This window comes from Rhynchophorus ferrugineus, unplaced genomic scaffold (genome assembly GCF_030347505.1).
Source record: "Rhynchophorus ferrugineus isolate W39M unplaced genomic scaffold, kcgeb_rfMv2 rfM6, whole genome shotgun sequence".
Lineage (NCBI taxonomy): Eukaryota > Metazoa > Arthropoda > Insecta > Coleoptera > Curculionidae > Rhynchophorus > Rhynchophorus ferrugineus.
This window is the reverse complement of record NW_027472585.1, coordinates 34,461,863-34,489,317: the sequence shown is the minus strand read 5'-3', so window position 1 is coordinate 34,489,317 and position 27,455 is coordinate 34,461,863.

The following is a 27,455-nucleotide window of genomic DNA, read 5'->3' as shown; positions in this document are numbered from 1 at the left end:
GAAAAATAGTTTCATTTTTCTTCTTTTTAATTCTGCTTCGACGGAATACAAAAAATATTCATATATTATATAATATAAATAAACCACAATGGTTTATATTTTCTATTATTTTCTTTTGAACTTTGTTTTGTTTCAAAATGTATCAATACATTATTCAAAGTATTGTCCATAACTAACTATAAATGCTTATAGTTAGGAAGCTTTTCAAACCTAGAAACATATAGAACAAATTTCTAATAACTTCAAGGAGTTTAAAGTGTGATTAACGTGAAGTTGGCTATGTTATGATTGAGACGTGAAAAATAGTTTCATTTTTCTTCTTTTTAATTCTGCTTCGACGAAATACAAAAAATATTCATATATTATATAATATAAATAAACCACAATGGTTTATATTTTCTATTATTTTCTTTTGAACTTTGTTTTGTTTCAAAATGTATCAATACATTATTCAAAGTATTGTCCATAACTAACTATAAATGCTTATAGTTAGGAAGCTTTTCAAACCTAGAAACATATAGAACAAATTTCTAATAACTTCAAGGAGTTTAAAGTGTGATTAACGTGAAGTTGGCTATGTTATGATTGAGACGTGAAAAATAGTTTCATTTTTCTTCTTTTTAATTCTGCTTCGACGAAATACAAAAAATATTCATATATTATATAATATAAATAAACCACAATGGTTTATATTTTCTATTATTTTCTTTTGAACTTTGTTTTGTTTCAAAATGTATCAATACATTATTCAAAGTATTGTCCATAACTAACTATAAATGCTTATAGTTAGGAAGCTTTTCAAACCTAGAAACATATAGAACAAATTTCTAATAACTTCAAGGAGTTTAAAGTGTGATTAACGTGAAGTTGGCTATGTTATGATTGAGACGTGAAAAAATAGTTTCATTTTTCTTCTTTTTAATTCTGCTTCGACGAAATACAAAAAATATTCATATATTATATAATATAAATAAACCACAATGGTTTATATTTTCTATTATTTTCTTTTGAACTTTGTTTTGTTTCAAAATGTATCAATACATTATTCAAAGTATTGTCCATAACTAACTATAAATGCTTATAGTTAGGAAGCTTTTCAAACCTAGAAACATATAGAACAAATTTCTAATAACTTCAAGGAGTTTAAAGTGTGATTAACGTGAAGTTGGCTATGTTATGATTGAGACGTGAAAAATAGTTTCATTTTTCTTCTTTTTAATTCTGCTTCGACGAAATACAAAAAATATTCATATATTATATAATATAAATAAACCATAATGTATTATAAACTAAAATAATATCAAAATATTGTAAAATGGTTTAGGAAAATTTTCGAATTAGGCTCGGAACAGGAGACTAAGTGCTTACAAATTTCTATAGTTTAACTTAGAAGAATGAAACAGCAAATATAACTGCATGTGTCGTCTAAAGATACTAAAAGGAAACATTAACCTTTTTCTAGTATAGAATACGTACAAATTGAAATATTTCCTACAATCATTAATAGTCATAACTGTAAAATAATTAAAATATCAAAGATGATTAAAAGCCTTCTTATTTATTTAATAATTGAAGTAATTTTAAAATATTAGGGGAGATCTGGAGAGGTTGGAGACGTTTAGTAGATCTATGATACCGTATAAACCAAAAATAGTACACCAAATCCCAAAGGTTTGTAATGGTTCGTCGACGTTACTCAAGAGTGTTCATGAAATTTGTGATTACCAAACCAGAGAAAAACAGCCCAACCTATAGTATATTTGATGATAGAAATATTTAATTATTATATATTAAAATAATAATTCTAAATATGGCTTGGTTGGCTCAGTTATAAAGGCAATAAGATGGCCCTCCTGCTGTTGCCATAGTCGCGGGTTCGAATATTGCTGGGGCATGGTCGCAAATTTATGTTTGTGATTATTTCATACCAGTCACGCCAGTAGTCTGACTGAGTAAGACAGGATGTCTTCTAGAATGATCTCCAAGTTGGTTACTCGCCAGTCTGTAGACTTTAATACCGGGGAACGTGGTTCGGAGCCCTCGTTAAACAGTAGATCCAGTCTAGATAATCCCTAGTTGCTAAAAAGAAGACTCTAAAATAGTCTAAAAAAGTCTATTTGTTGATATAACGAAATAATTATTATGTATTCAAAGAATAAAATTAAAATGTCAATGGTCAGTCACATTACTCTTTTGCAGTGTTCTCTTTTAATATAGATTACAGTTGTAATTTATTACTTTTTTGACGATTATCATAAGACAAAATCTAATTTATTTCCCTGTTAACCAACAGACAAAAGATTATATAAATAGTATATAGATATCTACAAGTACAGCCATTTATTATATTTTAAGCAACTGTAATAGCCACAGCACGAACATGAAAGATTATTCGTCAAAATCCGATGGCCTATTTAAAGTTGACGGTCGAGAGATCATAGCCGACTTAAGCGTATCCTTTTTCCCGAAGGTATTTTCGAAAACTTTAAATCGGAAACAGAGGTGCGCGCCGCCGTCGCTCCCCTCGATCCGCGCAGGAAGAACGGAGGGAAAAAAATTAAAATAGACACCAGGAGATCCCGAGGAAAAGCCGGGACGACAGCTGACGTACCGGTTCCGCTGAATTATTGAGTGGAACGTGCTCTTGAACGCGTCAAAGCTCGAAAAAAAGACCAACCGAAATATCCTGTACGCTATGCGTGTGTGTATGTGTGTGTGACGGGGGAAAAGCCCCGGTGATTTCGAAGGTGGGACTAGACTGGCACGAAGGCATCCCGAAGAGGATAAAATTAGTTGATAATTTATGGGTGCGGGATACAAGATGACGATTTACGAGGATTTATGTTGGAGGGCAATGGAGGAGGGGAGATATTAAAAGAACGAGATTGATAGTGTTTAAATTGTTGGACGTCTGAGGTCTTTTGGTAGATCATCAATACCTTGAAATAAACTGAGAATTCATCAATATCATGCGTATTATAGGCAAAATTATTTCAATATTAATGTATGGACCTAGATGGACGAAAAAAGAACAGGAAGGGTCTTTTAGGATTTCTCCTCTAATAATTATCATGTGGATTATCACGAGTTTTACTGCTGGTTGGTATATGGTTCAGTTGCTGCATATTTAGAATATAAGTTCGTCAATATCTCGCTTTTTTCGATAATTCAGCGCTCAGCTGAAATACAGTGATTTCAACAGAATTTTTTGACCATATATTAGGATTGCTGTTATTTAGAGAAGTGAAACTAGTATTAGGATTATAATGCTTGTGTTGAGTAAGTGTAATATAGAAACATCATCGTGATAAGAAGCCACTATAAGTTTGATAAATTATATAAATTTACATAAACAATTTTTATTATACCTTTATATAAACTTAGTGAGTATTGGCTGCCAAACAACCTAAAGTTAACCAGACATTATCGCATATTTTAAAATGCAGGTCTTGTTAACAGGTTAACATTTGAAAAATCCCCGGCCTGACACATAGATGGCGCTACTAGAATTAAATGCATATGTTTTTTAGTTGGCCCTAACACTCGAAAGATGCGTGTATAAATTTGACAGCTATCGGGTCATTAGTTTGTGAATTATAGAATTTTTAGTGAAGCGACTTTTATAAATATAAACGAATTTTGCCTGTTGATAAAATATTACTTTTTGAAGGGAAAATACAATTGAAGCAAAAACTTGGCTTGATGCCGAGTTTCCGGATACTGCCCCAGGAAAATCAACTATCAAGGATTGGTATGCTAAATTTAGACGTGGTGAAATGAGCACCGAAGGCGGTGAACGCGGTGGTCTGAGCGTCCAACCAAACCGAGCGACGTGTTATGGACGAAAACATTTAAATAAATCAACAAAATGATTTTGAATGACCATAAATCGAAATTTATTGAAATAGTAGACATTCAAGATATCAACTGAATGTTTATATCATATCATTAACGAATATTTGGGTATGAGAAAGCTGTGTGCAAAGTGGGTGTCGCGTGAGCTCACTTTTGACCAAAAACAACGACGGGTTTATGATTCGAAGCGGTGCTTGAAGATGATCAAGCGTAATAAATCCAGGTTTTTGCGTCGATATATGACAATGGATGAAACATGGCTCCATCATTTCACTCCAAAGTCCGTCCAGTTCACTCCATAGACAGTCATCCGAGTGGACTGCACACGATGAACCCGCTCCAAAGCGTGGGAAAACGCAACAGTCGGCTGGCAAGTTTATGGTGTCTATATTTTAGGATGCGTATGGAATAATTATCACTGACTACTTTGAAAAAGGAAGGACCATCAACAGCGGCCATTACGTAGCGTTATGGGACCGTTTGAAGGACGAAATAGCCGAAAAACAGCCGCATTTGAAGAAAAAGAATGTGCTGCTTCACTAAGACAATGCACCATGTCACAAGTCAGTGAAAACGATGGCAAAAATCCATGAATTGGGCTTTGATTTGCGTACTCATCCACCGTATTCTCCAGATCTGGCTCCCACCGACTATTTCCTGTTATCACATCTCAAAAGAATGCTCGCTGAAGAAATTTTCGTCGAATAAAGAGGTGATCGCCGAAACTGAGGCCTATTTTGAAGCAAAGGTCAAATCGTACTACAAAAGTGATATCGAAAAGTTGGAGGGTCGCTATAATCAGTGTATCACCCTTGAAGGGAATTATGTTGAATAAAAAATTTAATATTTGTGTGTACTGTTCTTAGTTGTTTTGCCCGCGTGTATTCCACTGAATACCTAAATGGTTGGACTGATTTTTATGTAATTTTTTGAGTGTGCTTTTGTGAATTTAGAAATGGTTTAGATTTACAACCGGGATCGGTGAGTGGCAATGTGATAGGGTTCCAGAATTGTTTTAAATTTTCTTTAATTATAAAAACATATCACAACAAAGTCGCTAATTGGATGTTCCTGCGATCAACTTATGGTATATGTGTTATCCAGACAGAAAACCAAGAGCAAAGGGTAGAACTATCTGGTGTGTTAATGTAGAACAAAGTCTGTTGGGCTCCATATAACGCTAGTTAGTTCTCAATATCTGTTAATAGAAAATTAGCTGGTTTCCATGTGGATTTATATTAGTTATATACTTATTTTATTTCAAAATGAAAAGATATTACTTTTTTAAATGATTTTTACATATTGTTATGAATATCCCTTATGAAACATTTTCTTTGTATAGTTAACTTTGGAAGCCTTAATGAATCAGTTATGTTTACATTATAATTTGTAATAGAAATCAATTACTGTGGTAATCTTATGTGATATATTACAAAATAATAACTCAGTGGTATTATAGTGATAGACTATATTCAGATTCTAATTCATTAAATCATATAACAATTTTCTTTCTGGTTGTAATATTGTGTTTACTACTGCATATAGAAATTTAATATTATAAAGAAATAGGAATGTAGTATTACATCACCAGTAAACGTTGATATAGATATAGATTTCCTTGCCACATAACTAAACGTTTTAACACTAAAAATATATTATATATGCTACTTACTTTGAAACTATTTAATATATTCTACTAGTAGAGTTCTATTAGTACTATCAATTATGCCGTATTTTTTATATTCTTGAAATTATTTATTATCAATTATACATTACTGAATTAGTGGTGTTTTTCGAAATAAATGATCTGTTACTTTATTTTTCGTTATTTTTCAGTATATCTATGCTGTATATATTAACTTAATATAAATTTTCGCAAGAATGTCTTAATCGAATTGTGTAAAATCAACGGTACTATCTGATCATTCTACTGAACAGTTTGACAAAAATATCCCTAATAGAAATTTTATTTTACTTTCATTTTTATTCCATATTTATGGTACTGTGAAAAAATTATGATGAACATTTCATGGATCATGGAACCTAAAAGTGGAGGTTTTCTTCAATACAAATTTTGTTCATCCGGTCAATATTTTTTCAACAAAATACAGTATAATCATTCTAGAATTAACTATTCGTCTGCTTTAGGTCTGACCGCTATTTGTTGGTTGAGATTGATCAGATTAAAATCGAATTGAAGAAAATTTTTTACGTATTTCCGGAGTTAATAAACGACCTATTCAAAGGGAAAAAGGTAATAGCACTATATGCTAGTTGAAAAAGTTGCTATTTCAGGTATTACTATGAGTATATGAAAGAACTTTGCAGGCTTATGAAAAATATGTACATTTGTAAATAACAGTTTGATTCGTTACAAATTAACTTTAAGGCATTTTCGGGTAATTTTGATATTAATAGTACGTAGTGGTCTGCAATCATTAAAAAGCTGATGAAACTCTTGAAAAATCCCAGCAAGATAAGAAAAATGCAGTAGTATTGATATTGGTTGATTCTTCCATTGAGAGGATGATATTGTATAATCCATATTGCCTCGATGGTTGTTTGGTATAAGCTTTATCTAGCTCTTGACCATATATGATAAACATATGAATATCATTCACACCAAGCCAGCTACAAGAACCTTGAACGAATTTTCTTATGTGATACGCAACTGAAACTAAAGGAAATCACAGCGTTTCCGAAACGCGAATTTAATGCTGATTTTCAAAAAAGTTTACGAATGTCACTTGATTAAGTCTTTCGCCCAAAACTCTGAACTTCTGTCACATAATGCTATGGATCAAAATATCACATATATCATTGAATGTTGAGATATATATGAATAAATTAGATTTTAAACAGCTAATAATTATAAGAATATATTCAATCTGACCCTAAACAGCCCAAGAAGCTATTGAGTCAAGTTAAAAAATCATTAATTACTATATGTTATATATTTAAATCATGACAAAGTAATGACAACATGTTTATTGAGATTATATAACTATTAGGATAGTAAAACACATAACAGATACGTCTTACGTATACCAATTGATCATACAAGATATCTTTAATATGTAGGAAGTTAACGGTTTTTTACTAGTAAATCAAATTTATAGGTATTATATCAGCGTGTTTTTGTCTAAGTTGGCGTAGGTGTATTTGCACTTTTAAACCGAACAAAATGTATTAACCTTTTCCGTTACAGTAATATCTGACCGCGCCTACAGAGATCGTGTAAGAAACCAAGGCAGCTACGAAGATTAACACAACAGCTCATTCTCCACCTTTACTTTCATTTTCTAGCTATCAGGTTCATTCAGCAAATATCAAACCGATGCGTAATTTCAAAATATATTGCAAAACCTATATAATGTATTCTCTCTCAATTACCGTACCAAGAACAATATAAACAACGTGTTTGAAATATTTTAGATGAAAAAAGTTATTTTTTGTAATTTTTTTTCTATTAAAATATTTACCCCAACAAATATATTTTTCGACGTAACACTGATTGTAATAATCTGTAAATAATTACATGAGTCTTGTCATTATATCATTGCCTTGTCGCTAAATACTTCAGTTGATTTATAAAGCATACTTTGACATAAGTATTTTAATATAGATGGAACCAAAAAGACTATATTTTTTAACTTTAAACTTTATTTTCTCTTTATATCAGCCTCATGGTTCTGTTAGAAAATTTTGTCATGTTTAGGCGCACAATAAGGTATAAAGATAAATCACTACATAGTATAAAACAAAGTCGCCTTTTCTGTCCCTATATCCCTATGTGCGCTTAAATCTTTAAAACTACGCAACGGATTTTGATGCGGTTTTTTTCAATAGATAGAGTGATTCAAGAGGAAGGTTTATATGTATAATACATGCATAATATACTAAGGCAACATTGCTAATTTTAGAGGTTTCTAACGTGATGTCGTAAATTAACCTATTTTTTTAGGCTTATTTAGCAATTAGCAAAAACGCTGCCTAACCCTACGAGTTAGATCAAATTAATGTACTACAGTATTGTACACCATAAAAAGGTCTACAAAAAAGTCCGCGATGGTATATGTTTATCTTTTAGGGATAACCCACATTAACCATTTTTATTGTTTACTTTTTACGTGAGAAAATGGCTTATTTACGAAGCTATTTTAAGCAATACGGCATTAATCCTTATCGAATTAAGTACCTTAAATACAGTATGCAATTAATATAGATCAATATGGTTCCTTACAGCATGTAAATTAAACAAATATTTTCGGAGATATTGCAAATTTAAAATTTGCGTTTAAAAATGTGTAATGTAATAAAAATTGTATGAATTTAGATATTCCAAAGATAGCAGGAAATCTTCATAGTAAGTATAGGGGAAGAGGAACTGTTTTACTCCAAATTTAATGCCTGCAGGCCAAGGGGAGTAATGAATGAACCAAAAATACTGGATCGATTTTAATCATGTTTTCATTGAGTGACATAGGCATATATATTTTATGCCCGTGCAAAGTCGGAGCGGGCCGCTATGTTTTTATATACAACGTTCATATTTCTTCTGTAGTGTATTTAATTTAGTATCAGCATTGCACCCGTGCGAAGCCGGGGCGGGTCGCTAGTACAATTATAAATGAGTTTGTATATGTACATATATGTATACATATAAAATATAAAGAAAGATATTTACTAACCAACCAACTTATTACCAACCAGGATTTAACGGCATGACGTAGGCTCCGAATCATGACCATCGGCACTACACCACCCACCATTGTTCATTTTACACTGTTATCCAGGGCATTTACAATTACAATCATAATCATAAAGTACATTAATGGCGGGGACAGGGTTCGAACATGCGACTATCGAAGAACTAGAAAGAACGTACTGTCTACAGTGTAGGGATGGAAAGAGTGTAAGAATCGATTCTTTAGATTTTAATAATAAGTAATTTTCGATACAGAAAAATAGTTAAGAACAATTATATATTTTTATACATGAGTAACATATCAAGCATATTACATTTAATTTAATTTTTGTTTTAGTAATTTAAGTTTAAACTATTTATTTAAATAAGTTTTAAATAAATAAATAAAAAACTGAATTTTATGAAGTACTAAAAGAAACTAGTTAATTAGAAGCTTCTAAGTGAGGCTGTCAGTGCCATTTTGATTGTGTGCTTTCTTGAGATATTTAATTAAACTGGTCGTACTATTATTATATTTCAGTTGCTTTCCACATTGGTGATACTGGACATTAGATCCTTTAATTACTTATATAAAGTAAATACACACTAGGTGCAATTTTAAATAGATATATTAACAAAATGTAATATTTAGTATAAGTGAATATCAATCTGTAAATACATTCATATTTGTATGACTTTTTATCCCAAGGTTGTGTTGTGATCGTTTGTAGAACCTGTAACTCGTCACTTAACCGTAAAATCGAATGACAAGAATCGATTCTTGATCGTCTTCAGGAATTAAAGGTCAATTCCCGAAAATCGATTAATTTAAGAGAAAACTCGATTCTAAAGTAGAATCGGAATCCTACTACAGCGGCTACCAAGCTGACCTTACACATTTTTATCAACATAAACATATACATTTAATTGTGTCACTTCATTATACCATCAATTTTAATAAATCAAGGTTTTGAAACTACAGACACTCTTCCAGGCTTTATTATTTTGTTGAATTGAAGTATATATGAATAATTGGTAATTTCCCTTTGTAAATTTATCGGATAATCTAACCATAGTCTGCCGAAGCTTAACTCGAAACTTGATTTGGCCGTGAAAAAAATTGCTAAGATGGCATATAAATCTTATCACAAACACCTTTTGTACCACTTAGTGGTACAAAGTGGTAAAAGTACTAAGGGTATAATATGTGTATATAAATACTTATATAAATACTATATGCCGTCTTAGGAAATTGTCTCATAACAAAATCGAGTTTCGAGTTAAGCTTCGGCAGAGTACGGTTAGATTATATGGTAATATAGCTAGTAAACTACATATCGACACAAATAAAAATATTCTAAAGACTAGCCATTTATAAAGTACATTTTTCGTTAAAACATAAATATTCTATCAAAACCAAATTACTTTCTTTTCTCTGAGGTTTTTTATCAGTCCCAAGCTCAACGAGTTTCATATTTATTAGTCAATTACGTGTATACCACCGAATATAAAGTTAAATTTTTTCCGGTTAATTATAAGCAAATATTTTTCGAAAACTTTTCTTCATCGCAACACTCGCCGACTAATGATTTGAACAGCATTAACAAAAAGTACAGCGGAAACTTTGTACACACACTTATATTTTCATTAAAAGCCGTGTAAACAATTTCGTGCTATTTACATATACATTTCAGCCGTTTCATTAATCAAGTGTAAAGCAAATACATTAAAAATTAAAATTTTACTTCGTTACTCTGCGTCGAAACTCGGTATTTCGTTACTCGTATACTTATTCTTAATGTGAAAATGAGTTTCAACAGTAGAGCAAAATCATAAACTTTCCGAATGCTTACGAAATAGATTAAATTTACATATATCTTTTTCTATTTTACCTGTTTTATGTTTCATCTTTTTCCAGGAATTATATCGAATACTGGCGAGCAAAGGAAACATAACAACATCTCAAATTGGCTCTAATCATAAAAAAATAATTTTATTTCAGGCAACCTTTACAAAATAATATTTCAACTGAAACATTCAATCACCTTTCTTGATGTCAGTTATTTTTGATGCCCAGCCCATCAGATTAAAATTACAGTATAGATAATGCTTAATAGTACTTTAATTAAACAACTTTTGTTATTTTCAAAACAATAGATAAATAAGTATTCGTCTGCGTTGTTTTGTATACAAAAATATTACTAAAGCCAATTAAAGCATTCATAAACGTTATCAAAGAAGTGTATTAATAGATTCGCAGAAACGCTAATTATACTAGATGGCCTAGTTAGCAAAAATCAGCAGTGGTTCAAGACAACAAAAAGCATATTTGAAAAATCAGCCACATTGAAGACAATGGAAATTATATTAGATAATCAAGCTAAACAGAAATAACATTAGATTGGTATATAATAGTAGACGAAATAGGGATTTGCATTACTTTACAAGAGACTGAGGAACGCCAGAAAGGGTGATAAAAGTCAGTTAACTATACCAAACCAAAAAGCGACCAAAAGCAAATTCGATGTTAATAGCACTCGAAATATCTTTCTCGTGAGATATATCTTTCTTTGTTACCTATATGGTATTTAGACTGTCACTTTTATTAAACACAAATTAATTCCCTTTAAAATAAGCATAATTTCTTTATCTAAACCCAATTATATTTGAAACTCAGCATGTCTATAAAAACACAAGGTTATATCAAAATATAATACAAAAGTGACTTGACACTAGCAACTAACTGATATGATACAAATGACTGAACTGATCGGACTGAAATCTAAACATACATAAATTAATATTGATGTTTTAGCATTACACTGAGTCTATAGGTTAGTAAGTTACTAAGTGGACATATTGACCATTTTTTTATTAAAATAGTAAAGTCCTTCAAAAACAGGTTTTTTCGTGTATTCCTTCAAAATTATTATTCACAATTTATGGGTTTTGAATTCAGATCAGTTTTAGATGCCAAAACATTATCCATCACAACATTGGTGGATTGAATAATTTATATTAAATATCATCATCTTACAATGAATTTGTAAAACTCAACTCGCATCTTTCTAAAACTCACAAAAATATAGAGCTTAAGAAATATAACCTAAATACGTCGACTTGGACCTCTATTGGTTTTAAATTATAAGAATCCGCGAGATGATTTGAGAAATCAGAATATATACGATAAAAGAAATTAAATTTCTTAAATTGTCGTGACTTAATTAAAGTTAAAGTTAAAATCAGTAAGGCACAATTGTTTTTTTAGCAGTGCTTCTTACAACTTAGAAATTACAATTTAAAATATACTATATTTAATATATTAATTATTTATTATAATATATTTAAAATATACTAAGAAAGTGTTTTTCCAAATTTATATACAATTTTTTTCATCATCTAGTGGCTTTGCAATACCCTGTTGACTACTAATCCTAAACACCAATACATTAAATAGAAGCAATGAATGAATACTAAAATTATAAGAAATAAAAGCTAAAATCAAAACAGTTCGTATTGGATACTAAAAGTTATATTTCATTAGCTTGAATATTTCACCGAAATTGCTTCCTTTTTATTTCCATTAGGTTTTCCTGCTAGTTGGTGATTTTAGCTATTAACCGTAACCCAACCGTAAAAAGAAAAAGGTCAACAGCTAATTAAAATTCAAAAATCTCTTCAGATTTTTATGGACTAGACTCGTCTAACAAGCTGAACGTATACGGATCAGGTTTTAGAGGATATACTGTTTCTATATTTAAAACAAGACGCCCAGTTATTTCTGATTAAAATATTCAGAATGGCGCTGAAACTCTTTAAATTTCCGAAATCAGATTGAACAGGAAAAAACGCTGTATCTTCTTAATTTTAGAATATGTGTTTCAGATAAGTAATAGAAAATAAATAGGTCACAATTCGTATAATGAAGATAACTGATTGTATTTGATGTGGTATTTTTTCTGCGCTGTATTTTAACATAATGAGAGATTATTGTTTTTTTTACATTTAGTCATTAGTTATTTGATTTTCTTTTTTACTTGTTTAAAAAAATCGAATAAAATATAATTAAGCCTATTTTAATTATGACCTAAATTTCTCTTTTGCCTTATTAGAAGAAAGTTAATGCGGAATAAGGCTGAATATTATTTTTTTGTCTTCACTTACTGGGTCTTTAAATTCTATCTAAAAAATTATACATAATTATAATTATCCTTCATAAAAACAAAAACACAACTCAATATGTATGTTTTTCTATATTTCATTATGTCTAATATATATTTTGTGCTCTTTTCTGTTATTTCTTTGAAAATCTAATGAAGGCCGTCAAAGAAAACATTGTGAAATTCAAACAATATGCATATATATTACAATACCATGATAATTTATTTTTATGTTTTTTGTTTAAGTTATTTATTATATTATTACTAGTCGTTGCGGATTAATTTAAAATTGTCTTCACAATAAGTTAAATCTATTTCTAGGATGAACCAACTGTTACCATGTCTCTAGTGTAATAATGTTTATGAATTAACATTGCTGTTTTTTTATTAAATGCACCTCGCAAGATCAAATGATTTGATTATTTTGATTCTGATGTTTTCCAAGAGTCGTATTACTTCGATATTGACATGAGAAGAGATCCTATCCTCATGTCACTTTAAAATTCTCCTGATTTTCTGAGTGACACTCGGAATCTGAATTTCTCGGTGTAAGTAATCAGGATTTCTCAGGATTTTGTTCTGTTTTTATTTTTTGTTTTTAATGACCAGCTAGGACCAAATGGTCTTCGGCTGATGTCGCTTCAGGTTCGGGATATGATTGTTTTGCGGGCGACAGAGACCCTGGGTTATGACTGGGACTGTCGTAGTTTATTTACTACAGGGATTTGTGGACGGGTGAGGATTTTATTAAGGTGTTATCAGGTTCTAAGGTTCCGATGGAGAACTTCACACCGAGCATGTTTATGACATTTTTCACAAACGGGATGCTTGATTCGAGGTGTGTATTGACGTTCCTCATAAACCATGGGGCTCTGACACACGGACTTTTTTGGATAGCAACACTTGGAATAGTTGAAGTTGTATCTCCGAGACATACCTGTACCACACCTGTGCTTCATTGAGGTAGATTGGACGGACTATCATTTTATACAGAGTCGCTTTCTGTGGGATTGGGAGTTTGCTTTTCTGCAGAGTAGAGGAAATAATAGGCTGTACACGCCATTTCCTTTGCAAATGGCGTGCTGAATTTGGGCAGATCACTGGAATCTGCGGTCGAACTGGAGACCGAGGTATGAAAATTTCTGGAGCCATGGGATAGGGACTTTATCGATTTGGAGGCGATAGGCGTGAAACTCCTTGCGGTGGAACAGAATAGGCTGAGTTTTGCTCGGGTTAATATAATATAATATAAAAATAATTTTAATCTGAAGCCGCCAGAATGAGTACCACGCTATCGCTTGGTCCAGTTGTACTTGGAGTCTATTGCCTATTGCGTCGGGACAGTATCCGGTTGTGAAGAAAGCAGTATAATCTACATAAAATGCTGTGTGGGAAAGTTTATAGAGCGGGCTAATGGAGCACCTTGCGGGACTCCTGCGGAGATTTGTTTGCGCTGTATATATATATATATATATATATATATATATATATATATATATATATATATATATATATATAATTAAGTAAATATTACTACAAACAAAATATCTATTCAAGTAAATTGAGAAGTCAATAGAAAATAAATAAAAAAATGAACCAAAATGACCATAAGCTAATACAAATTTTCACGAAAACGCACAAAATAAATAAATACCCTATACAGATAAATCATAAGAGGTCACTCATGACCAATTTTTACGCAGTCTAAACAGTAACCAGGGTATCCAGGACATGCACTGCATAGACAAATAGTGTATTTTCTTTCCTTTTTGTAATTAACAATGTTTACATTGCTTTCTCAATAACTTTCCTGCTTTCTTCTTCTCTCGTATTTTCAAAACATGTTCGCTGATAACCGCTCTGGAAGAACGGAATCTGGTTTGAACGAAGCCTTTAGTTACCTTTTTATGCCAGACAAACGAGAGTCGTAAGTTGGAATACGATTGCATGAATATTTATTGTAAAGTTAGAGCACGTTTCATATCTATCTTTCCACATTTAGGGCAAGAGGGCCCTGACATATTTATATTTTTTCCTGCCTTATGCAATTCTGTCTTAGTATAGTAATAGAGTCTTCAGATAATGCCGATACAACTGTATGGGCACACTGCTAATGCGGAACTAAATACAAAGCTTAGAAAGACCACCGCGCATATAACGCGCTGGAGCTTAATTGGCATCCAATGAAAGATTCACAATACGCGCATTGGCATTGGGTTTGGTTTCATTAACAAATCCCCATTCACAGCTGATAACTATCAACGGTTATCTTGGATCAGTGATGTTAATTATATTGTAATTAATTAAAAAACATTTATCCCGAAAATCTACCAAAAATGAAGTATACTAACTATTCGAACAATCTTGTTCTCTTCGAGATGGGTCAAAATAGAAATAAATTCATATCGTATTATCACCGTTTAAAAATCAATTTTTCTCATATTTCATCCGCATTAATTATCATAAATAATCGAGTACCATCTTACTTTATTTCCACGGTGGTCACTGAAGATATTAACACAAGACTCGATCCGATCGGGAACCGATAGGCACACGAACATTATCTAATCGGTAGGCGAAGAGAGAAAAAAAAACCGAACGAAGCTAATTATAATAATCCCTACCAGAAAATCGTAAATTTTTCGAACTTTGTTCGGGATTGAAATTTTTCCACCGATAAGAAACGGCGGATAATCAGAGGGAGATGTAGATTTATGCAGATCATTAAACTTGTAAATTTTATCTCGTTTGGATCATGAATCTTTTAAAACGCTACGTGAAATTATTTTTATAGTTTTATTTTCTCATTAGTAGATACTTTTTTAAATAGATTCTTTTCGAGGGGGTAAGAGAAAACGCTAACGAACTGCTTGATGGAGTCGGCGGTTACGGGGAAGCAGACCGGACATGAATTTTAATGTATTGGCGTTATTTCTTGCATTTATTCGTGTTATAGTTGATAGTTTCGAGGATGAAGCTGCTAATGAAGCCGATAAGCATTATCTAAGAACTTTATTTTGGCAGAGTTGGATTATTGGACGAGGATGAATCATATATAAACGGTAATTTTACTATTTATTTTAGCACGTAATTCTAATCTAGGGGATTCTATGCTACAGTATTCTTTGGTATATGAGGAGTGGGAAGCCGGTTCGATTCTGTCCGCAGTACAGCCATGTCTGAGCACGAGGTACCTTGGTCTGTTGCACCACGCATCATCATAAAATTCTTAAACAACGAAAGCGTTAAACCATCGGAAATTCTCACTAGTTTGGAGTTGCTACGTTGTCTCAGAAACGAGTGTATACGTCAGAGTGTTCAGGGATGAGCGAGAATGTGTCGAAAATTACTACGAAAATTACTTGTACCTACGAACAAGTCTCGTAAAGGACAACATCCGTGCTATTCCAAAGCTTATTAAAGGTGATCGCCCGTTAAGGACTGAAGAAATCTCATCAGAATTGTGTATAAGCTACGGAATTCCATTCCAGTCCATTCGAGACGTCATCACCCTTCATGACAAAATCAGTCCACAATCCGCAGTTTTGACAAGGTAAAAATTGGAAGAAATGCGCTGGGAAACCCTCGAGCACTCTACTTATAGCCCTGATTTGCCCTGAATCACTTGGAGGCAAAATATTTGAAAGCAATGAGGAAGTAATGAATGAATCACGGACGTGACTGCAATGAAAAATGTTAATGTGTTATGGTTGTGTAATGTATGACCAATAAATTTAGTTTACAAAATTACCATTTATATTTGATCCCCCCAGTATCTTAATGCAATCCCTTATTTATACCTCATAAGATCAAATAAGTCTTATAATTAACTAACAAATCAATCTCTTTAATCTTAGGTCAAGTGGGGAATATTTTTCGATTAAACAATTATTTGATTTATACTCGGATCTGTTCTGCATTTTGTCTAATATAATGTTTTCAATTTACCCATCAATGAATTGATATCCCTCAAGTAATATAGTTAAGGTTTCAACATTTTGCAGCAACATGAAATTTACATGGACCGATTAAGCTTGCTGATTGCCACTTGTACGGTTTCTATAGTTCCCGGCAGATATATGTATTTTGTCATAATCAATGTGTCGTCAGAAAATTTTCCAACTCCTCTTACTTTTGTTGTTGGTACTCCAGCCGAAACAGTTTTAAAAACCGGCAATGCTCCTTTACGCAAAATTTGCAGCCCAGTAATTTACAATAGTCACGCGGTAATAATTTAATTATATTGTGCATTAGTCATCAAATATTTAATCCAATGCTTGCGAGACGTCTACGAGTATTGGAGGGCTAGAAACGATACCTTTTTAAAAATCGCGGTTACTGGTTGACTCTATGCCCTTGATCGATTGTTGAGTGCTGATTTCAAACTGATATTCTCTAATTTTTTACGCATTAAAGTTTTTTGACGCCTTTTAAAATAAGTAGTGAAATTACTTTGATATCGCAAAGCAACGAGATAAGTCTATAATTCCTGACTTGTTCTGCCGGGGATTATAGAAAATGATAAAAATAATAGATAATAATAAAATAAAACCAAGAAGATGATATAAAAAGTACTTTTTGATGGATTATTACTTTCAGTCACCAACAAAACGTTTGTGCTGACAGTTTAAACAGAAGGACATTCCTAAAAAAAATAAACACGCTAGATGAAAGAACAATTATAACGATATATCCGAATAAACGGAAAATAATGAATGAATTTATATGACATGTATCTTATAAGATTTTAAATTGTTAGAATCTCAGCTGTGACAATCTGGACAAAAAAAATCGTTTTATTAATTTTTAGTTTTAACTTTTGATACATCATGGTTGATATAGTTTTAAAAGTCTATTGCTCCTATATGATTAGAGGGTGTTCACGAAAAAGTAGCAATATCATTATAACTATGAAAGTTTGAAGTAGCGAATATGGGTTTGAGAAGATGCTGAAAGTTGTGAAAGGAGAGCGCAAAAATCACAAACGGTGCGATAAAGGGTACTACAGATTATAGCCGGTGGTGAGCAATTAACCGCGATTAGAATTCTTTTGACAACGTATACTTGAAGGAACAAAGGCGTGATGATCGAAAGTTAGACATGCTGTACTAAAGGATCATTGGACATTGCATGTGCTTACTGTAGCGCTGTAGATTTTCAATAGAAACGTGTTAGTAAAAACTTATGAACACATGCAACACTTTTAACTTAAAAATTTTAAGCAAGAATTCTACAGACCACACTACAGGAGGGAAACCAATATCAACATCGTAATAGTAAAAAAATTAGTGGTGAAATCATCCTTTAAATATTAAAATTAACACGTTTTAATGGAGTTATGATGGCCTCCATTTATTCCAATTGAAAAGATCAGGAACATTATCACAAAATTAACATTATTTAAGGTACTCTATCACTAAAAAAACTACCGTCATAGTCGAAATGTGATCGGGTAATGGATCTTAGGTCAAATCAATGGTCAAACCTGATTAAAAATACAAACATATAAAGAAGAAAAAACAGTGCTATTGAACTAAAAAAGTAAATTTAATTATCGTTCTTAAATCTTCGAATGGTCTGAGCAAAACTGGGTCGACCTGGTACTAATTATATAATTGACAAGATTTACAACATATATGACAAATTTAAAGTATACATTCAATATATAGTAGCGTACATATTCAACGCAAAAAAATTTGGTAGATTATTTAATAGATTTGTTCCAAGAATAGTAGAATACCTAAATGTTATAAGATATTTTTGCATCGATGTGTAGTTTTCTCGACAATCGATTGAACAAATTTCAAACGGTTTATACATTGCTATAAATAGCAGATGTTCTAGTAAATCGACAAACATATAATTTATTAATTTATCTGTTACGATCTTGTATACCTTAATTGTCCCAATAGTCTTTACATTATTAAAGCTGACGACCTCGAAAGAGACAATTATATAGCGCACTGTGTGCTTAATAAATCTCAATTTGAAAATAATAACCCAGGCAATAGGCTATAGAAAGAAAAAACCGAGCGACTCTACCAAATGTCTTAATAAAAAAATTACAGACATTGTCCTCTCTGCGTGTAGGTCTCTCTGTGAGTGTGTGTGGTAAATTCGGCATGCGTGGCCCTATAATGAGCTAAAAATTACGGAAATTTGACGTCGAATAAGATTGGAACATGAAAAGCTACTTCCCCTGTAATAAATTCGAATCGAAAATAAACATATTTTCGTTCGGTTTAATGAAAACGTAATAATACATAGTTGGCTTTTCCGGTGAACGTTAACAAAAAAAAAATCGAAAATAACAAGAGCCGGGTTAGCTAATGAGGAAAGGAAAATATAACAAATTTTAATGGCTTTCTAATTACACCAATTATTGTTTAGGTTAGGAAATACGAATTATGTCATTTTAATTAAAGTCGTTAAAACGATTTGCAATTGTGGATATTCACGGTTGATAGGATTTTTCCTTGTTCAGTCCTTTTTGGGGGGTTTTAGCTAGTTCACAGGTTAATAAAATCTTCTATTAGACTGGTAAATATATATATATATATATATATATATATATATATATATATATATATATATATATATATATATACATATATATTTATTTATTTATTTATTAAACTCCAAGAACGTCAACAATTTGTATATATATGTATATATATATATATATATATATATATATATATATATATATATATATATATATATTATTTATTTATTTATTTATTTATTAATCTCCAAGAACGTCAATAATTTGCCCGTGGGCAATAAGTATTATTATATGATTTCAGTTATATAATTATCCTGACATGTAGTAGATCACTTCAGTAAGTGATTTACTGTACAACTTATAATCTAAATCTTATTCTAGATACTATTCTAACTTATTTCAAAGTCTATCCTAACTTATTCTAAAAACTATTCTAGCTTATTCTAGAGATTACTAAATCTCACTCTATATGTCTATTTATCAGTTCGAATGGCAGTTTACGTTTGAGCCTACGCACATTTAACTGTTTGGCGAGTGCATAGGGATGCACTAATAGTATTTCAGAGTACCTCGCACTGACACTCCGAATCACACTCGTTATGGGTTCTATGGGGATATCACGCTGAATCAGTGTGTTCGACATGTAATACGGGGCATAGACGATGGCTCGCAACACTTTACTCTGGAACCTCTGGAGGATATCTATGTTAGATTTGCTAGTATTACCCCACAGATCAGTACCATAGGTCCAAATGGGCTTAAGTATTGACTTATACAGCAAAACCTTGTTATCTAATGATAATTTAGAATTACGCCCTATCAGCCAATATATTTTGTTTAGTTTAAGCCCAAGTAATTTGCATTTTGTGACTATAAATTTTTTTCCATGTCAAACGTCGATCGAAATGCATTCCCAGATATGTAATGTTGTCTGCTTGCGGAAGTTCATGATTATTCAGTTTTACTGAGGGACATTTTCTTCTGTAAAAGGTGAATGTCACATGCGTAGATTTTGTCTAATTTGCTTTGATACGCTACGTCTTCAACCACAATTCGACTTTGTTTAAGATGAAGTTATAGATTTCTTGTGGCTGATATTGGATTCTCGTGTGATGATAAAACCACTGTATCGTCAGCATATGTTGCCACAGTAGTGTTTCGTGAGGTCAGTAGCTGTATACATAAGATATAACAATGGGCCAAAAACACTGCCCTGCGGAACACCCGAATATATTGGGTGTAGGTCAGTTTATTCGTCACCCTGTTTGACAATAAAATGTCTCTCTGTGAGGTATGATTTCAGTAATTGAAAGTGCGTATGAGGCAAAAGCTTTTTCAAGTTAACATGCAGTCCAGTGTGCCGTACCTTGTCGAAGGCCTTAGAAATATCGAGAAATACAGTGGAGCAACATTTTTTATCGTTTAAGTTGTTGTTAATTTGGTTGACTAATTTATGAATTTGTTCTATTGTTCCGTGTTTATTACGGAAGCCAAATTGATGGTCTGGAATAATAATTCCCTCCTCTGCGATTATTTTGGGTCTCTTTTATGTATAATTTTTCGAATAGTTTAGATTTTCTGATTTTTTCCCCAGGTTTAAGAATCATAATGATTTGAGCCGCTTTCCAAGTGCTAGGAAAGTAATTAAGTCTTAGCATGGCATTAAATATGAATGTTATTAATTTGATGCACTTTGCACTACTGGCAACTCTTTTAAGATTCTTTCAGTTATTAGGCTAAAACCAGGAGCTTTTTTAGATTTGATTTCTTTATCTATTGTTTGTTTTACTTGTTTAACAGTAAATTTCTCATGTGGCAGATCCATTTGAAACGGACTGCTAAGAAAGTCAACTATATTATTTTCTTCTGTTGAGGATATTTCGGACTTTTTCAAACTGTTCAATGCACTTTTCTTGTGGTATGGTATAAAGCTTCAATCTATATTGAGACGAAGCCAGTACGTACTATGTTTGGTTATAAATACATCACAAAAAGTGACATTATTTAGGATATTAATACTGCTGTATGTAAAATAAGAGCAATCTAAATACGTGTCTATATATTATACAATATTTCTAATGTTCTTACAGATTGATGATAACATATTTCAATTAATTTCAATAGTAAGAAATTAGTCATTTAATAGGTGCTATTAACCATTTACTTATCATTTTAATAAATTATATCATGCAGAAAAATAAATAGTAAGAAGTGAAGTGTAATGATTATTAATTTATACATATTTTTAAATCGTTTCATCGATTATTCCACTTTCCTTAAGAAATTGTCTTTATCTGCCAAGATAACGTTACATTTTCTTGCTTGTTAATTACTGTTAATTCCGAGAGCAAGTGAATTAATTAAGCAGATTTGCATCAGGTAATGACTTAATTGTTTTTATACAGGGTGTTTTTCAATGCGTTATAGGTGTGCGATATAATCACGATGTATTGTTTCTGGTAAACCATTAACTTGATTGGTAATGTGATTATATTCAGATTTTATTTTCATACCCTTAGCTTAACAATTGCGTTAAGTAATATAATTAATGTCGACGAATATATTACATATGCTAAAAGGTCAATTGAAAATTCCACGGCCTACCATAATAAAACACATTTTTTGGCAAATTTAGTTTTTTTTTATTCAACATAATTCCCTTCAAGGGTGATACACTGATTATAGCGGTCCTCAAACCATTCGATACCATTTTTGTGGTAGGGTTTGTCCTTTGCTTCAAAACAGGCATCAGTTGCGACGGTCACCTCTTCATTCGACGAATATTTCTTCCCAGTGAGCATTCTTTTGAGATCTGAAAACAGGAAATAGTCGCTGGGGGCCAGATCTGGATAATACGGTGGATGAGGAAGCAATTCGAAGCCCAGCCGACTGTTGCGTTTTCCTACGCTTTGGAGGAGGTTCATCGGGTGCAGTCCACTCGAATTACTGTCGATTGGACTTCGGAGTGAAAGTGTTTTTGGTCAAAAGTTGCACACACCTTTCTCATACTCAAATATTCGAGAATGATATGAAGTACACATTCAGTTGATATATTTACAGTGTCTGCTATTTTGTTGCATTTCAATTTACGGTCATTGAAAATCATTTTGTGGATTTTTAAATGTTTTCGTGGGTAACAACCTCTTTTGGATGTCCACTACATTCACCGTCTTCGGTGCTCATTTTACCATGTCTAAACTAAATTAACATCGGTTGTGTTGTGTTTTTGATATTTTGTGTATTTGATAACATCAGAATGAATAACTATCGGCTTGAAGACAAATACAATATAACTGTACAATGAAGGTAAATGTATACGGACCAAACACACGAAAATACACCTAAAGCAATTTGTGGTACTACGATGATCATGTGTACATTTCAAGAGACGGAAAATGTGTTCGAGGCACTTAAATTGATATTTTTAAAGCACTCCCTAAATTCTGCTCACTCTGCTCAACATAAAAATTACATAATATACAACAAAATACTACGCATAATGATGCTCCGTCATATCGTATATGTCTGGCGGTTTGAGTTTGGTATCAATGACAAAAAGCGGCCTGGAAGGTCCAAGAAGTTTGAAGACCCCAGTCCAAACAATCAAAGAAAATTCAGACATGTTAGCAATTCTAAGCTTTAGAAATAATGGATTAATTCAGGAAAGTCATCCGTATCGATATGGAAGCGGAATATTGACCTTAATGTGAATGTGGTGGAATAAGCAATGTGAGGTATATTATGAGCTGCTAAAACTGGTTTAAATGGTTACGGAGATCTCTGCCGACGTCAACAAATTGAACCACATGGTGTTGCAAAAAAGATCAGTAATATCGAGAAAAAGACATAAGGTTATCCTCTTGCATGACAACGCTCGACTAAACACTGCAATAGTTAACAAGGATACACTATTGCAGCCGACTTCTGATTAGCACTTGGCCAGGTCAATCTTCGTTGTCCTGACCAAGTGGCCTGGCTTGACACTGTTTCAAAACGCTGAAGAAACGCGAAAATTGATCGACGATTGGATCGCTATCAAACCATCGTACTTCTTTCAACACATTCTGACAAAAAACTTATAAAAGGTTGTAAAAAATCATGGAAAATATCTTGACTAATATGTATTGTTCTGGTTTTTCTCAATAAATTTCTTTTTAAAGTGAAAACCTGATCAGAATACGTACAAGCATCTAGTATGCTCTGTATTTCATTACTCTCTGGCATGAGACCAAGCAACTATTTCAGCATAGACTACATTAAAAAATATGTAGTAAATTTTCATAAATAGTAAAGATTTTATGTTTTGCTCTCGGTATTTATTAGGTATCATATGTTTAGTGCGGAGCAAGCCTAGCTTAATATTAATATTAAAGAATATTAAACGTGTACTATCTAAAAACACAATAACAATAAAACTCGCTTGCTAGATTTTTATTTACCCTAGGACGTTATAAACATATTCTCTTCGAAATAAAAAATAAATTGTGATTGTAATAATGATATGTTTCGAAATATAAATATTGGTCTGAGAAAATGGAGAATTATATGTTCTCCCCAACGTTCTGCGAAATAAAAGAGCCAAGATGGAACTAAATGTGTTCCAAAACGAATGAACAGAGAAACAGGCTCCATATTCAAGATATATAGACATATTTCATATTTTTTTCCATTCGCATTATTAATTGCCGTCGGCGTCCAATTTCTCCGGGATACACATTCGCAACCCGGCGTACACTCCATGATTCGGCGGCAGGTAGCGGGCGGCAATATACGGAAAGAGACCTTTTAAATATTTCATTTTTATGTCAAAGAATGTTGCGTTTGCTTTTGTGGCACCGATGTAAATTTTTATATTTCAGCTCCAAAACGATGGCGGTCTCCTCCAGCGGCTCCGACGCCAACTTAAACTCAGAATAACGAGTATCTTTTTTTCGGGCGTCGGCAATAAGGAAGGAAAAAACGTTATTTTCTCTTGCTCTTTTTCTTTTACAAGGTTCATTTCTGCGTCGCCGAATATACATACAACGGTTTGAGGTGTGCCGTTTTTTTTGCCTTCATAACAAAAACACATCGGGTTTTTTTTCGCCGTTTTTATTTACTACTAGCTATTTGGTTTCTGAGGTTCCTTCTTGGTTTATATTTAGACGAGAAATGATGACTTTACAGTTTCGGCTTTTACAGTTTCTTTATTTAGCTGAAGAATGAGAACCGTGAAACTAATTTATTCCCTTTTATTGCCTTTCTTACACATCTCAAATAATGTTTATATAACATTATCTTTATTATCCATGTTTATATCAGTAATAAAGCTGTAATTAAAATTTAATTAATGTATTACAGTTAATACAGTCATAAGCAACGTTTTTGGAAGCTATACGAGGTGAATTCAAAATACGACTTTTGAAATTGCGCTAGCTATGGTGCTCCGATTGTTACTATTTTCAACGTTCTGTTAAGCATGTGTAGGAAGTTGTTTAGTTTGTTGACAATTACTCAAAGATTAACACGAGTTTTGGCACTCTTACATATTATTCATTTCATAAAAAAAGGGATCAGAGAGTTTGTCTTAAATCTGCCAATATGTTATTAACTCATGTCAACTAAGTAAATAGTTTAAAGACATTGAAGATAAGAAGTGCACGAGTCGTTCAATCAACAACGTGGAGACGTGAGAAAAGTCTCAGGAATGTACAAATATCGTTGGGTCATTAGACAAATTTTTAATTATGTTAGCATTTGTTTTAATAGTTTTTACATAATTATAACTGCTCACCCTTCATTGCCTGTACAGCAATTTTAGAAAAGTACATCGCCATTATCAAAGAACTATTATAAATTAATAGTTTTTTTTCTGTATCTGGTTTTTATCTTATTTATATGTATTTATATTACTATATGGAATCCAACTATGGGGTACCGCTAGAAAATCTAATATATCCATCATTCAACGGTTCCAAAATAAGGTGTTGCGTGCCATTATTGATGCTCCGTACTATATTTCAAATGAAGTGACACAACGCGATATTCCTCTAGAACCTATAACGAGTGTAATTCAACGTGTTTGTGTGAAATACTTCGAAAGAGTATCAGTGCATCCCAATGTACTCGCTAATCAGCTAAATATGCGACGTGATAGTATTATTGGGCATATGTAGACTTTAGAATAAGACTAATTAATTAAGATAATATTTTATACATAAGATTGCTTAACGAAGTGATTTTCTGCCATGTACATATAAAATAAAGATAAGAAATACTTATTGCCAATAGGGCAGATTGTGGAATCACGAAGAGTATTAAAAAATTATATTACTGAAATATTTGTAAAATTTTAAATACCTATATAAACTTTACTGAAAATTACTGAAATATTTGTAAATTATTATAACTAAAAAATTTTTAAAAATATTAAGTAATTATATCTTATTTTTCTAGTAATTTATTACATTAATAACATATAACAGATCCAAAATAAACAAAAGCCTATTTTAATACCACTACTTCATATGCTTATTTTTATCGGTCTACTACTTTAGTGAGTTTCTATCCCGTAAAATATATATCTGCGACAACTATTAGATGCCTTTTGAGTTATTTCAGCAGGTGGGTGTTATTAGAGATAGTTTGTTTTTCTGTAAACGTTTCTCACGAAGGTTTGGGTTCAATTGTTATCAATTATCAATTGTAGTCAAGAGTTATCAACATCATTCAGTTAATTTAGTAAATCAATTAATAACAACATTCAAAATACACAATTCAATTGATATTTCCATTTTCTGTTGCCTATATAAATTATCGGTAACAAGTACTGTCGCTATTTTAAATAATTATTAATTAATTTTGATAATAGCATTTGAAAGTTAGTAAGGTATCATCTCTCTGTAAACAAATACGTTCACATTTTGCTGACTTACTAGAATTTAAAATTAAGCAGATCTGCTTGAAATTATATGTTTGTTAACTGTCACATAAAATGGTACATTGTTAGTTTTTGTATATTATAATTATTTGTTTTAATAAATCTTTTATTAGATAATCTTTAGTAAAGTCTTAACTTATAAATTAGTATATTACCATTATTTTGTAGTTTAGAACAATTCACATGCCAGACCAGTAGTGAGTCAGTATCAGTTCTCAAGCCGTTTTTTTTTTGTTATATTTTTATTATTAATAATTTTTTACGAAGTGGCGTTTATATGGGCTTGACCTGCCGCTGTACTTGGGGCCCAAACAACAGTCCTCAGCAACAAGTCCGTCAATTAGTGAACGACTAATATAGAGATCACCCAGAAGACATCTTCTGGATCTTACCCCAGCCTGGTACCTAGAGTGAGTGACGGGGATCATTTTTCTGATTGGATTTTGCACTCTTGTCTAAGAATAATTGCAAATGTTAAACATAAGTTAACATAAGTTTACGACTATTCACCAGCAGGATTCGAACCCACAACTATCGCAAGAGTACGGGACCCACCTGTCGCCTAAACCACTGCACCATAAGATATTATGTATAGATGGCGTTAGTAATGTTCAGTAAAATCTCAAAAAAATAATTTCTTCTTCTTTTATAACTTCAACTACGATTAGTTGTTTTTAATACAGTCAAGAGTAGATAAGTTTTTTTATTATATTGTAATATTTACCTATTTTCAACCAAATATTGAATAGAAGGGCTATCTTTAAACCAAAGAAGGCCAAGAACAAAACCATTGAAAATAATATGCCTGTTAAAATCATAACTCGCTTGTTTATAAATAAAGTCCATAGATTATTGGATAAACATAACAACAAATTAGAACTGTATTTAGTAAATATAATATGTTAGAAGATATAGATAAGTAATGTATCATTTAATGGATAGGGTTATTAAAATATATTAATTCTAGTACTATATATTTTTTCTTTCACCCGGTTTCGGTTTTTTTTTTAATATTTTAAAGTCTCCTTTTTATCAACGAGGGTTTATCTGAACTGGGCCTAAAGTTTAACGTGGGCTCCGAACCACGGTCCTCGGCATTAAAACCTACGGACCGGCGAGTAACCAACTTAGAGATCATCCCAGAAGACATTCGCCGTACTCAGTCAGATTACTGGCGCGAGTGGGATTATTTTCCTTGGTGGATTTTACACTCTTACCTAAGGACAATCACAAATGTTAAGCAATAACAAAAATAAATTTACGACCATGCGCCAGCAGGATTCGAGCCCGCGACTATCGTAACAGGAGGACCGTCCTTTACCACTGCGC